Source organism: Nicotiana tabacum, chromosome 2 (genome assembly GCF_000715075.1).
Source record: "Nicotiana tabacum cultivar K326 chromosome 2, ASM71507v2, whole genome shotgun sequence".
Lineage (NCBI taxonomy): Eukaryota > Viridiplantae > Streptophyta > Magnoliopsida > Solanales > Solanaceae > Nicotiana > Nicotiana tabacum.
This window is the reverse complement of record NC_134081.1, coordinates 24,964,246-24,978,714: the sequence shown is the minus strand read 5'-3', so window position 1 is coordinate 24,978,714 and position 14,469 is coordinate 24,964,246. Positions and strand designations below refer to the sequence as shown.

General features: G+C 41.2%; 1 non-coding gene across 1 annotated transcript; it reads left to right on the top strand.

Annotated features, from left to right (window-relative positions):
- The first annotated feature begins 13,151 nt into the window (after positions 1 to 13,151).
- Positions 13,152 to 13,257, top strand: LOC142174033 (small nucleolar RNA R71). The gene has a single exon (XR_012703396.1). It is a non-coding gene; the product is annotated as a small nucleolar RNA R71 (small nucleolar RNA).
- Positions 13,258 to 14,469: the final 1,212 nt, after the last annotated feature.

The following is a 14,469-nucleotide window of genomic DNA, read 5'->3' as shown; positions in this document are numbered from 1 at the left end:
GTTGAGCCCTTGGTATATTGGGTCGTTTGAGGTGCCCTAAATGATTGGAGAGGTGGCTTACAAGCTTGCCTTTCTACCTAGTTTTTTGGTGTACATCTAGTATTTCATGTTTCTATGCTCCAGAAGTATGTCGACGATCTGTGTCATGTTTTGGATTTCAGCATGGTTCAACTAGATGGTGATTTCATCTTGGGCCGGCAGATTCGAAAGTTGTGGTCAAAGGATATAGCTTTAGTGAAGGTGCAATGGAGAGGTCAGCCAGTTGAGGAGGCTACTTGGGAGACCGAGCGGGAGATGCAAAGCAGATATCCACACCTATTTGAGACTCCAGGTAATTTTCTAGACCCGTTCGAGGATGGACATTTGTTTAAGAGGGGGAGGATGTAACGACTCGGCCAGTCATTTCAAGAGTTGTAGCCCCAATCCCCCATTTACTGCTCATTTTGTGCTTTATAGATGTTATGTGGCTTGTCAGGATAGTCGGTTCGGGTCCGGAGAGATTCCAAAATAAATTGAGACACTTAGTCTCCAGGTTGAAATTTTAAGTTAAAATAGTTGACAAGATGTGGACTTATGTGTAAACGACTCCGGAATGGAGTTTTGATGGTTCTCTTAGCCCCGTTGGGTGATTTTGGACTTAGGCGCGTGTCCGGATAGTGATTTCGAGGTCCGTAGTTGAATTAGTCTTGAAATAGCGAAAGTTGAAAAATTTAGAAGTTTGATCGAGAGTGGACTTTGTGGTTACCGGACTCGGAATGGGATTCCGAGTGTTGGAGTAGGTCCGTGGTGTCATTTGTGACTTGTGTGGAAAATTTGCGGCAAATTGGACGTGATTTGATAGGTTTCGACGTCGTTTGAAGAGGTTAGAATTTCTTTAGTTTCAATAGGCTTGAATTAGGGCGCAATTTGTGTTTTTGATGTTGTTTGAGGTGATTTGAGGGCTCGACTAAGTTTGTATCGTATTTTAGGACTGGTTGGTATGCTTGGTTGAGGTCCCTAGGGCCTCGGGTTGATTTCGGATGGTTAACGGATTGATTTTTGTGTTTGGAAGACTGCTGAAGCTGAAGCCTTCTAGTGCAATCACACCTGCAGAACATGAGTCGCAGGTGCGAGCTGGGAAGCGCAAAAGCGGAGGTTGAGCTGGAGACTGTGGAGTGCATATGCGGAAGGATTTCCGGAGGTGTGGACTTGCACCTGCGCGTGAAGGATTACAGAAGCGAAAATGCCTTGGGGTCACTGGTCTGCAGAAGCAGATGATTTTCACAGATGCGCACCCGCAGAAGCGGGATTTTGACCGCATAAGCGGTTGAAGGGTATTCAATGGCTTCCGCAGATGCGGATGGTTGGACGCAAAAGCGGTGCCACAGAAGCAGCTAAATGAACCGCATAAGCGAAAGGAATGGACAGAACCTTAAATTCAAGGGTTCATGATTTTGAACATTTCAAGCTCGGGATTAGGCGATTTTGAGAGGATTTTCGAGGGGTTTCTTGGGGTAAGTCACTTGTGCTCGATTTTATTCAATAATCTTGTTTCACCATTGATTTTCCCACCTAGATTGTGTGGTATTGAGGTGATATTTAGGGGTTTGAGACTAGGGATTTGGAGAGTTTGATTTGGGGATTTGAGTGACAATTTAGTGTCAGATTATGGTAAATTTTGTATGGTTGGACTTGTGGTTTAATGGGCTTTCAGGTTTTGTGACTTTTATCGGATTTCGAGACGTGGGCCCGGGGGCCAGCTTTTGAGTCGACTTTTGACTTTTGATTAATAACTTAGTATTTCCTTATGAAATTGATTTATTTAGCCCGTGTTGATTGTATCGCATTATTTGTGGCTAGATTCGAGGCATTCAGAGGCCGTTTCGCGAGGCAAAGGTGTGTTGGAGTAGAGATTGGCTCGGATTGAGGTAAGTCACACTTCTAAACTTGGTCTTGAGGGTTCGAAACCCTGAATTATGTGTTATATGATTGATGTTGAAGTGACGCACATGCCAAGTGACAGGCGTGCGGGCATGCGCCGTGAGAACTGTGACTTGGTCGATTCCATGGAGTTGTATAGCTGATTTATCTTCTTGATATCTATGTTTTCATCATGTGATAAAGTAATTGAGCTGCCAATCATGTTAGAAATCATGTTTAGGCTATATGTTGGTACTGTTGGGACCCATAGTGGTCGTTTCTTGCTGTTGACTTATTAATTACATTAAAATTTCATACTCAGTCGTATTTATTCATTGCATATCATACCTCATTCTCTATTGTTATTTATTAATACATCGTATCATCATTTTTGGGCTAGTTTCACGACATTGTGAGCCTGGGAGAGAGAGAGAGAGACTGGAGAGATTGATGAATGAGTGAGGCCGAGGGCCTAATTGTGAGTGACAGTTATGGGATTGGGCTACACACCGCAGCATGTTTGATTGATTTATGCTTGGATCTGGTTTATTATAGCGCTTGGGTTGAAGGATCCCCTCCGGAGTCTGTACACACCCCCAATGAGCGTGGTTGATTTATATTGAGGGATGGATCTTCCCTGGGCATGGATCTTGCCTGAACCGATTATACCTGAGTATGGATCTTCTCCATGGGCTGGATTGGCCCTATCCAGTACTGAGTGATTGACTGTCAGTTGATATATATATATATATCCGAGATGGATCTTCCCTTGGCTGGATTAGCCATATACAGTACTGAGTGATTGAGTATTCTGAGAGCATGAGTACACGAGGCTTTCCGCGTGGTGCATCACATACAACATGTGCATTGGCATGTAGTTGTAGAGAAGTTATACTCCTCATATCATTCAGAATTGATCTATTTTACTTGAATTGAGTTTAACTGTTGAACTTGAAAGCATGTCTACATTTTTGTACTGTTATTTCTATATTGAACTGTACTAGCTGGACTTGTCATTACTTTCGGTGCAAATATTAGATTTGTTACTTATTGAGTTGGTTGTACTCACGCTACACCCTCCACCTCGTGTGCAGATCCAGGTGCTTCCGGTCACGGCGGTTGCTGAGTTGTGGAGTCTGAATTTTTTGGAGACTATCAAGGTAGCTGTTTGGCGTTCATAGACCTTGACTCTCCCTCCTTATCTTTTATTTTATGTTTCAGTTTTATTTTTAGACGGGGTACTGGACTATATCCTCATGTATATGCTCATGTACTCGGTGACACCTCGGTTTTGGGAGAGATTTTGTATTGAGTTATGGTTTTTTATTTTGCTTTTAAAAGGTTTTCCTTAAATTTAACTGCTTCAGTATTTTTCAAAGATTTATAGTGTTGAAAATGGTTGAATAGTTGGCTTTCCTAGTTCTATGATAGGTGCCATCACGATGGGTTGTCTTTGTGTCGTGACAGTCATGATTCTTAATTTGCATATCATATCTTAGTCTCTGTTATCATTCACTATTACATCACATGTTATTAGTGTTTGGGCTGAGTTGTACGAGATTTATGAGCCATTGAGTCTTGAGAGATTGATGACTGAGGTGGGCCTGAGAGCCGAGTTGTGATTGTTATTGTGGATCGGGTTGCACTCCGCAACAAGTCTTATTGACTTATTTATTATTGTGGATCGGGCAGCACGTCGCATCAGGCCTTATAGGCCTTATATTAGTGCTTGGGCAGGATCCGCCACTCCGGGGTCTAACACACCAGCAATGAGCACCGGCATAGTGATATTTATACACGTGCTTTGGTGAGGGGCATTGATGCTAGGTACTCGTAGAGTGCTGAGTGATTGTGTGTGGTTTGTGTGGATATTTGGTAGATAGAATGAATATTTCTGCGAGTGTGAGTACTTAGGGATATCACCATTAAATCATTCTTTTGACATGCATATATGATATGTAGGTATAGATATGTACCATTCCTTATGCTAGTTGTAATTGATATGTTCCTATCAACGTTGGGCTTTAATTGTTGAAATTGAAAGCATGTCTAAATTTCTGCAATACGAATGAGCTGGTTATGATAATTTCTTGAGTTGTTTTTTGTTTTTGTCATCATTAAACCTACGTTGTTATTGTATTGGACTCTGACGGTCTTTTTGTGATCTTATCACTTCTTTCAGCCCAAGGTTAGTTCTGTTACTTATTGACTACATGGGGTTGGTTGCACTCATACTACACTCTGCACTTCGTGTGCAGATGTAGGTACATATGAATGTTGTGATTGCTAGATCTGTGCTAGTACCTGCTCGGAGACTTCGAGGTAGCTGCTATGACGTCCACAGACCTTGGCTCTCTTTCCTTTTATTTTCTTCAACATTGTTCTATTACTCAGAGAGTGGTACTAGAGTTTTCGTTTATGTTGATACTTAGTAGTGCTCATGTACTCGTTGACACCGGACTTTGTGGTGATTGTAATACTATTTCAGTTATCTGTACCAGATCTTCATAAGTTTTCCGCTACTGATTTTATGAAAATATGTTTTATTCAAATGTTTAGTTATTTTGGGAATTGTCGACTTGCCTAGCAAGTGTGTTGGGCGCCATCACGCCGGTTGGGATTTTGGGTCATGACAAGTTGGTAATAAAGCACTAAGTTTCTTAGGTCTCGTGAGTCATGAGCAGGTTTAATAGAGTCATATGGATTGGTACGGAGACCCTTGTACTTATCTTCGAGAGGCTACCAAACATTTAGAAAGCTTCACTTTCTTGCATTCTTGTCGTGCAAGTTTGTAATTCTGGAATCTGAACTTCTACTCTTCTATTCTCTCATAGATGGTGAGGACATGTACGACCGGATCAGGCGGACAGCCATCAGTACCCCTAGCTAGGGCTACGAGAGGTCGGGGCAGCGGTAGAAGCTGAGGTGCAGCTCATACTACAGCTAGAGCAGCACTTATGGAGCCACCATTTGCTATAGTTGAGGAGCAGATACCAGATTTTGTTGAGCCGGTGGGACCAACTTAGGATCCAGTTGTACCCATTGTGATCCCAAGCCTTCAGGAGGCCTTAGCTAAGATTTTGACTGTGTGCACGAGCCTGGCTCAGGCAGTTTGAGTTCCAGCTGCACTAGCCACTTCTCAGGCCGGGGGAGGTGCTCAAACTCTCGCGGCCCATACTCCAGATCAAGTAGCTCAGAGACTCCAGATACCGAGGGTACTACTAGCACAGCCGGTTGTTGCTGCTCAGTCCCAGGTTGGCCCACCTATGAGTGATAAGGAGTAGAAGAGACTGGACCGGTTTGGGAGGCTCAAGCCTCTAGAATTCAGTGGCGTAGAGTCAGAGGATGCTCAGGATTTTATAGACAGGTACCACTGGATCCTTCACACAGCGGGTGTCTTGGAGACCAGTGGGGTTGCATTCACTATATTTCAGCTGGCGGGGGCAGCCTACAAATGGTAGGAGGCCTATGAGTTGAGCAGGCCAGCCGGCGCTGCACCACTTACATGGCATGAGTTCTTAGTTCTCTTCTTAGAGAAGTTTATTCCATATACGCAAGCAGAAGTTGCGTAGGCAGTTTGAGCTGTTATGCTAGGAGGGTATGACAATGACTAGTATGAGATGAGGTTTGTAGATCTGGCTCGTCATGCAGTGTGGTTGGTTCCTACAAAGAGAGAGAGGGGGGGATCAGGAGGTTCATTGTTGGCCTCAACTATGGCTTACGCTTCAGTTTGGCTCGAGAAGCCAAGACAGATGTTAGGTTTGACCAGGTGGTCGAGATTGCTAGGCTCTTGGAGTTGGTTCGCTGGCTTGAGCATGAGGAGCGGGAGGGAAAAAGGCCCCGAGTTTCAGTGGTTCCTCATCGGGAGGTCAGTCACATCACAACAGGGATCGTCCCTATAGGCCCGCTCAGATGGTTCATCTGGTTCATCGTGGTGCATTAGCTAGTCATGGTTCATATAGTGCTCATTTGGGTCAGTCATCTTTCAGTGCTCTCCCACTCAGAGTCCATCCCGTGCTCCATCATATCAGGGTTTGTCGATACCAGTGTTTTCTAATGGCTATTCTGGTTCTCGGGGTCCGATTCAGTCCCCACTGTCATCTTTGGATCGAGGTTGCTTCGAGTGTGGCGAGTTGGGGAATATAAGGAGATATTACCCCCGTCTTATGGGAGGTCCAATTTAGCAAAGAGGTCAGGCTATGACTTCCGCACCAGTTACTTTACCACCCGTTCAGCCAGCTCAAGGTGGGACTCAAGCAGTTCGAGATCACCCTAGAGGGGAGGTCGATCAGGTGGTGGTCAGGGTCGATGTTATGCTTTTCCCACCAGACGAGAGAAAGTTTCTTCAAACGCAGTGATCACCGGTATTATTTCAATGTTCCACAGAATTATTTGACCATGGTTCCACTTATTCATATGTATCATCGTACTTTACTCGTTCTTTGGATATGCCCCATGATTCCTTAGTTATGCTTGTTCATGTATCTACACCGGTAGGTGATTCTATTGTTGTAGACCGTGTGTATCGATCGTGTGTGGTGACTATTGGGGGATTAGAGAGAGAGTGGATCTTTTACTGCTTAGTATGGTTGATTTTGACGTGATTTTAGGCATGGATTAGTTGTCACCATGTCATTCTATTCTGGATTCGTCACACTAAGACCGTGACGTTGGTGATGCCGGGATTGCCTAGGATTGAGTGGAGAGGTTCACTGAATTATGTTCCCAGTAGGGTGATTTCATATTTAAAGGCTAAACAGATGGTTGAGAAGGGATGCTTGGCATATTTGACCTTTATGAGGGATGTTAGTGTTGATACTCCTACCATTCAGTCTGTTCCAGTAGAGAGAGACTTTTCGGATATGTTTCCTGTAGACCTGTCGAGCATGCCACCCAATAGGGACATTTATTTTGGTATTGATCTAGTTCCGGGCACTCAGCCCATCTCTATCCCTCTATATCGTATGGCACCATCACAGTTAAAGGAATTGAAAGAACAACTTTAGGAGCTACTTGATAAGGGATTTATTAGGCCTAGTGTGTCGCCTTAGGGTGCAACGGTTCTGTTTATGAAGAAAAAGGATGGTACTATGCGGATGTGCATTGATTATAGGAAGTTGAACAAAGTTACAATTAAGAACAAGTACCCACTACCGCGCATTGATGACTTATTTGATCAGCTTCAGGGTACTAGAGTGTTCTCTAAGATTGATTTGAGGTCTGGGTATCACCAGTTGAAGATTTAGGATTCTGAGATTCTAAAGATTGCATTCAGGACCCGCTATGGTCACTACGAGTTTCTTGTGATGTCTTCTGGGTTGACCAATGCCCCACCATTATTTATGCATCTAATGAACAAAGTATTCCATCCATATCTTGATTCATTTTTCATAGTATTAATTGATGATATACTGGTGTACTCATGCAGCCAGGAGGATCGTGAGCAGTATCTGAGGATTGTACTCCAGACGTTGAGGGAGAAAAATCTATACTCTAAATTCTTCAAGTGTGATTTTTGGCTTACTTTTGTGGCATTCTTGGGATACATGGTGTCCAATGAGGGGATCAAGGTAGATCCGAAGAAGATTGAGGCGGTTCAGAGTTATCCTAGACCGTCTTCATCTACTGAGATTCTGAGTTTACTTGGCTTGGCATTATCGTCGTTTCGTGGAGGGTTTCTCATCTATTGCTGCACCTTTGACTAGATTGACCCAGAAGGGTGCCCCATTCAAGTGGTCTGATGAGTGTGAGGAGATCTCTCACAAGCTCAAGACTTCCTTGACCACAACTCCAGTTCTAGTTTTTCTTTTAGCATCGGTCTCTTATACGGTTTATTGTGATGCTTCTCGGATTGTCATTGGGTGTGTCTTGATGCAAGAGGGTAGGATGATTTCTTATGCTTTGTTCCAGTTGAAGCCCCATGAGAACTGCACTGTTCATGACTTAGAGTTGGCAGCCTTTATTCATGCATTGAAGATTTGGAGACACTACCTTTACGGTGTGTCTTGTGAGGTATTCACAAATCAGCGGAGTATACAACACTTGTTTAAGCAAAAGGATCTAAACTTGAGGCGGTAGAGGTGGTTGGAGTTGTTAAAGGACTATGATATCACTATTTTGTATCATCCCAGGAAGTCCAATGTGGTGACCGATACCTTGAGCAGAAAGGTTGTGAGTATGGGTAGCCTTGCATATATTCCAGTTGGTGAGAGACCGAGAGCATCAAATGTTCAGGGTTTGGCCAATCAGTTCATGAGGTTAGATGTTTCAGAGCCTATTCGGGTTCTTGCTTGCGTGATTTCTCCATCTTTTTATATGAGCACATCAGAGAGCATCAGTATGACGACCCCCATTTGCTTGTCCTTAAGGACACAGTGCAACACACTGATGCTAAGGAGGTTTTGACGAGCACAAAACACACCCTTAAAAATGCTCGCCAGTCGAATATAATATAATATAATATCGTATCCACAGGGATTGGATTTAAATAGTGTTCTTGTAGTTTCTAGCTTGATTGTTATCCAAGATGATCACCAGTTGAGATTTATATAATTAAAACTAAATTTAACTAAGAGTCTAAACTATTGACTAATGACAATAGACACAAGCAATAAGCAAAGAATGTTATCAATGGGAGAAGATAGGGTTTTGATAGGATAGGTGCAAGATAATTGTCTGGGATTTAACTCTAGATAATTCACTTCTAATATTCACGTGAGTCTCTCGAATTCACTCAATTATTAGTTCAAACGTTTAGTAGAAATTCCTCTCTCGATTAAGTCTCAACCTCACAAGATGAACTAAGTTAAACTCGGTGAAGATATGCAAGAATCGTGGTGGATTGTTCTTTAGGAAAATCTCTCTCGATTATCCTCCTAACTAAGTTTAATCAATGATTTAACTAGCATATTTCGATTACTAAGAAGAATTAATGAATTCAACCAACAAAACAATGCAAAGATATCACAAGTTATGCCTCTCACGATTACATGAACAAGTGAATATAGATGCAACAATTAAATCATCCAAAACGATTCAATACATAAAACTAGAGTTATAATCCACAAACAAATAGCAATACACCAAATCCATCAAACCCTAAAGAGAACTACTCCATGGATATGGAGCAATTTATCACAAATATGTTTAAAGTATAGAAAAATATAAAACGATCCAAACTTGTGTCTTGAGTGAGGATTGAATGATGAATTCCCTATGCTTTTGCTTCTCCCACTCCTCTTTAGCCTCCTTAGGTCTAAGTTGTGTCCAAAGTTCAGAAAATAATATTTTTCCATGTATATATACCAAATAGGGTCGAGCCTAGATGAAAACACATTTTCCTATGCAAAGTAGGACAATTACTCTGTAAAACTTGTACAGGCATGCCGCATGGGGCGACGCGCCAGGCGGGGCAGCAGTGGGAAACTTCAGAGAGCTCAACAATTCACAGGCAACAGGATTTGTACTGCTGCACCGCATTGTACGTCGCATCAGTGCAAATTTCTTAGAGTACAAATTTTTCTTGACTTTTTCATATTCAGACGTGGTTCTCGACCCCCGAACGCGATCCCAGCTTAATCCCTTGAGCTTTTACTCAGACTTCAAAGCTCCAAATATCTCGAATTAGCTCTGTAGCATCTACATCACTCGAAATCACTCCTACAAGGCATAAAACACACAATAAGTGCAAAACACTAGCGATGAAAGCTCAAACACAATTAAAGTGCAGTAAATTAGAGTGAAATAAGCGACTAAAACATGTAATTATAGCCTACCATCAACACCCCACACTTAAACCATTACTCGTCCTCGAGCAATCAAACTACACTTTATATAGACACGACCTTAGTAAATAACTCTCCTAACTCATCACACCAAGAATATTTAAAATAGACTAAGCACTCTAACGTAACATCCTCACCTTAAAAGTACCACGCATTATTCACATTTCACTCACTTACTCTAACATAGAGATCAACGACATTACCTTTTCTTCATGAATCAAGTGCCGTCACACAATAATAGAGAGTAGTTCCACAAACAATAAAAGTTAAGTACAATTAGGAACTCAAGATAGAAAGAATTCACTCACTCTCAGAAACAACATTCATATGCCACAAAAGATGCAGCATAGGCTTGCCCGTAGTGTACTACTCTACTAATTGAGCTCATTCAGTCAAGGATCAAGTAGGACTTTAACTGGTTGTAACGTAGGTTGTGGGACGGGTAGGATACATTTAGATATAAGAGTGACTATACCTCCCTAAGCACTTTAATACATACACTTTACCTTTCAAAACCCACACTTATGTCAAACCATAACTCTACCTTCACATCAATATATATTAACCCCCTACTTCTTTAAGCACAATTACATCAAGAGTTACCATTTATCAATGGATAATTTTCACAACAATATAGCTATTTTTTCTTTCTTTTTTAATTCAAGTGGCTCTTACTTTTTTAAAACAGTGCACCTTTCTCCTTATTTCAATAGTTCCACTCAAAAGCCAAACCAACCACCCCACACTTTACTTTTTACAAAGTCCATAATACTTTCAAGTGCTCATGAGAGGTACAAGGTTCAAATAGGGGGTCAATTCAAACAAATAGGTAATGCTTGTAATGTGGTTGCCAAAGAAACATGATTACATGCTCAAAGGGGTTAACTAAGATACATAACAATTAGGTGGGTAATAGCATATAACTGGCTCAACAAAGAAACGCATATATCACTTCCAAGACTGAATAAAACTACTATTTTGCTTTGCAAACACATGCGGCAAGTTCTAGACATCAAATGCAATGCACAGAATAACACAAAAACCTCACACACATGGCACATAACTCACTTAGGATTGGACTCATCAAGACACTCTAGTCAAAGCAGTTGAGCAAAGCTAAGATCATACAATTTAAGGTAAATAACAAGAGTCAAAAATTGAGCCTAAGTGTCATAACTAAAGCACTCACTATTCTCAAGGAATAATAAAGTCAAGAGACATTGCTTCAATTCAAATCATAGCACAAGGTTTCCTACTCCTAACAAAAATAAAAACTAACTACACCCGGTTCAAACAAAACTCTTGGAAAAGAACCGTGGCACAAAGAAAAACCAAGGGGGAGTTATTACACTACCTACAAAAGAAAATATTTTTGTCTTTTTCTTTTGACTTAAATCCCTCAAGAAACCTGTCGATATGATATCCGTCGTCGGAAAAAATCAAAAAATTTAAAAAAGTTCTGTTATTTTCAATTTGTTTTCTATCTCTAACTACTAAAAACCAAAACTAAAACTAATATACATACATACATACATACATACATACATACATACATACATACATACATACATACATACATACATACATACATACATACATACATACAAATATCCCCCACCCCACACTTTAAGTTGTGGCATGTCCCCATAACACACAATTAAAAAGAATAAGGTAAAGGAAACTTCCCTAAACATCTAGTCGGGGTCTGAGTCAAAGTCGGGCTACAATCCACACGCCCAAACTAATGCACACATCCATGCAGACAGCTTCTTCTCGGCCTTCTTGGGGTACACCCCACACTTATCTTTCTCAATCACTGCAACTTTTTCTTTTGAGTTCTTCACCTTCCACTCAACACTTGCAACTGGTTTCTCCTTTTTCACCCTAGTTGCTACATTCATCTCAAAAGTCATAGTCTCCTCACCCACTCTAAGCATGAGTGTCCTATCGTGTATATCCAGTATAGCTCTACCCGTTGCTAAAAATGATCTTCCTAGGATGAGGGGGACCTCCTTGTTTTCCTCCATATTTACCACTATAAAATCTATAGGAAATACAAACTTATCTACCTAAACCAAACATCTTCCACTATCCACTCGGGTATCAAAGTCGTTTGGTCAGCCAGCTATAAAGATATTGGTGTTGTCCTTATCTCTCCAATCTCCCTCTCCAGTTTTTTATAAATAGACAATAGCATTAGATTAATTGAGGCACCCAAATCACACAAAGACTTATCAAAATTAATAGTGCCTAAAGATCAGGGTATAGTAAAACTCCTTGGATCTCCACACTTTTGTGGGAGTTTATTTTGAAAGATTTCACTGCAATGCTCTGTGATCTTGACCACGGAGGTCTCTTCTATCTTTCTCTTATTTGTAAGGATCTCCTTCAAGAATTCGGCATAAGCTGGCGTTTGTGAGAGTACTTTCGTGAATGGTAAGTTTACATGAACCTGTTTTAGCATATCCAGAAATTTCTCAAACAGCTTATCCAGCTTTTCTCTATATAGCTTTTTGGGAAAATGTAAAGCAGGCATGTGCTTGCTCTCTTCATTAGATTCCTCCCTTCTTGAAGTTTCCTCCTCCTTCTTTTTGTCAGCTCCCTTCTTGCCTTTCTTCTTCTTATCAATGTCATTCTTCAACTGCTCCCCACTTTCTTTTTTAGGCACCACCTCTTTTTGGATTAGAGTGGGATCTTTTAACACTTGCCCACTTCTCAAGGTCATAACATTCACTATTTCTTTTGGGTTTCTTTTAGTATTAGCGGGCAAAGTACCTGGGATTCTCTCAGACAATATAGTTGCAATTTGTCCCACTTGTCTCTCCAAGTTTAGAAACCAGTGCCCAGTTCTTTGATGGCTGCTCCATGAGCATCTAGCCTCTCATCTGTCTTGACAATGAAGGCTTTCATTAGATCTTCTAGACCAGGTTGATTGGGTTGCTGAGGCTGAAACTGCTGCCTCTACTGATTTTGGAAGACTGGAGCACCTTGTCCCTAAGGTCTAGAGTTGTTTTGCTTCCACGCATTTGTAGTACCCGCAGATGAACTCCATGAGAAACCGGGCTGTCTCTGACCCATTGCATTAAAGTTATAGTTTCCCACAACATTCACTTCCTCAGTTGAGGCTTGACACTCATGAGTAGGATGTCATCTTCCACATATATCACACACATTGCGTGAGGCTCACTTTGTATTGAAGCTAAGGTCCGCTTCCATTTTTCTTTAGCCATGGCATCAAGCTATACCTGCACAGATGTGTTAGCATCAACCTGGTGAACACCAGTCGGTCTTCTTCTTTCAACACTCTTAGAGGGCTACTGATTTGCATCTTTAGACAACTCATTCAGAATTGTGACTATCTCCTCTGGAGTCTTCTTCATCAACGGGCCTCCAGTTGCATTGCTCAATGTTCTTCGTGAGGCCGGTGTCAAACTATCCCAAAAGTCCTGGAGTTGCATCCAGAGTTTAATTCTGCTATGTTGACACTATCTAACAATCTCCTTAAACCTCTCACATGCTTCAAACACAATTTTAATCTCTTTCTGGCAGAAGTTATGGATCTCTCTTCTAGACTTGCCCGTTTTATCTAATGAGAAGTGTTTATCAAAAATAATTCTGGTCATCTCCTCCCATGTTCTAATCGAACCTGCAGGCAAGCTTCGAAGCCACTGCTTTGCATCATCTTTGAGTGTGAATGGGAATGCCCTTAAGTAAACTGCATCTTGTGACACGTCATTGTATTGAAAGGAGTTCATAATCTCCTCAAAGTCCATTAGATGGTTGTTTGGATCTTCGTTCATCTTACCTCTGAAGACACAACAGTTTTGAAGGGTTTGGAGCAACCCTTGCTTTAACTCAAAATTGTTAGCTGCAACTGGAGGTGGTCTAATACTTGATAATCCTTGGTTGTAGACCGGTTTAGCATAATCACCAAGTGGTCTCCCAGCACCGGGATCTATGTTTCCGAACTGGGCTACAGCTAAGGGATGATTTTGAGCAATTCTCCTAGCCATCTCCTCTTCATAGTTCATCTGTGAATCTCTAATCGCTGCTTCCTCAGCATCTCGTGCAGCTTTTTCTCGTTGTTGGGCTGCCTCTCTTGCAGCCAAATCTACATTATCATCGTCTCCAGCCATATTTTCATTGGTTGAGAATTGCCCAATCTTCTCTATATTCTCAGGGAGATTTCATTCCTTCCTCAGCTGTCGCATTTGTTTTTCTATCTCTGGTTCGTATGGTAGCAATTCTTTCCTAGAAGTTCGAGTCATGCACCAATCTAAACCTGTAGCCTGCGCACAGTCAAAGAACACCAACCATAAAAAGAGAAAATAAAATAAAAGAAAAAATTCCTAAACTAGCACTACAAACCATTTCAAACACTATTGATTGCCAATCCCCGGCAACGGCGCCAAAATTTGACGATCGCAAAATACACACTTAAATATGCTCGCTAGTCGAATATAATATAATATAATATTGTATCCACATGGATTGGATTTAAATAGTGTTCTTATAGTTTCTAGCTTGATTGCTATCCAAGATGATCACCAGTTGAGATTTATGTGATTAAAACTAAATTTAACTAAGAGTCTAAACTATTGACTAATGACAATAGACACAAGTAATGAGCAAAGAAGGTTATCAATGGGAGAAGATAGGGTTTTGATAGGATAGGAGCAAGATAATTGTATGGGATTTAAATCTATATAATTCACTTCTAATGTTCAAGTGAGTCTCTCGAATTTACTTAATTATTGGTTCAAACATTTAGTAGAAATTCCTCTCT